This window comes from Seriola lalandi, unplaced genomic scaffold, assembly GCF_002814215.2.
Source record: "Seriola lalandi dorsalis isolate HSWRI2012SDOR001 ecotype SW California unplaced genomic scaffold, Sedor1 jcf7180001978541, whole genome shotgun sequence".
Taxonomy (NCBI): Eukaryota; Metazoa; Chordata; class Actinopteri; order Carangiformes; family Carangidae; genus Seriola; species Seriola lalandi.
Window position 1 is genome coordinate 1 of NW_019449207.1, and position 988 is coordinate 988.

At 43.3% G+C, this 988-nt stretch overlaps 1 long non-coding RNA gene across 1 annotated transcript; it reads left to right on the plus strand.

The window, feature by feature from the left end:
• LOC111658023 (uncharacterized) lies at positions 1–543 on the plus strand. The gene is made up of 2 exons (XR_002760969.2): positions 1–130; positions 221–543. It is a non-coding gene; the product is annotated as an uncharacterized LOC111658023 (long non-coding RNA).
• The last annotated feature ends 445 nt before the right edge of the window (positions 544–988 follow it).

Genomic DNA, 988 nt, shown 5'->3' on the forward strand with positions numbered 1-988 from the left:
TTCCATTTTCCAGCCAGAGGCTACACCTCAGCGTACATGAATCCATCTCTGGCCTACGGCCTCACCTTCCACTGTCCTGGATTCACCTTCACAGAGTATGCAGTGGTCTACTGGCTGAGTTCTCTCACGGGTAAGTTATTAAATAAATCAAATATACATGCATTAGCTGACAGCTCCTTGAGAGTGAACACACTGTTCAGAGCGACTGTCTGTTTTCCAGGAATGACTCTGGCTCTTCTCTTGTACATGGGACACATCCCGAGGATTTTCGCCAAGAACCTGTTTTATTTCCAGAAGACACGATTCAGAGTGCCAAAAGGAGACAAAGCAGAGAAGAAGAAACAGTGAGAGAAACTACTAGAATCTTCCCTTTTAGCTAAGTACTTGACGACAAACGGCAAAGAGATGTTTACGTCATCTTAACAAGTCTGTGTAGACAACCTAAAACATTCGACCAAAATAATCCTAACTGAAATGAATGTACCTTTTCCATCCTTGTCTGCTGTTTTCAATGATCAATAAAGTTTTTCCTTTGTAACAAAACCACTTTCAGCAGCACTTCTTTGCTACATGAGGGTCATCTGGTGGCATCACTAAGAATGACACTTGATGTAATAAAAAAATAAAATCATACAAAAAATAAACTAAACTAAAGAGAAACATAAGTCAAAGATCTTCCACAGTCAGAAAACAGGGACTGCTGCTACGTGCTGGCAGCGCTCTGTGTAGCGCCGGGTTCACAGGATCGTGACCCACAAGGTTCTGGGTCTTTTTCCTTGGTCTGTTTTGGCTGGTTTTTAGCAGAGCGGCCTGGATCTGTAGAGAACAAGGAAGAAATCATAATGTTCAGTACAAAGCGTTTGCCAACAGGCAACCTCCAGGGCTGAAACATGAAGCAAACAGTCGTGCTGAAACCTGCAGTTCCTCTAGTGGCCACTAGAGTCTGGCTCCAACAGTGAGTCAGTCCCCATAGACTCCCATGTTAAAA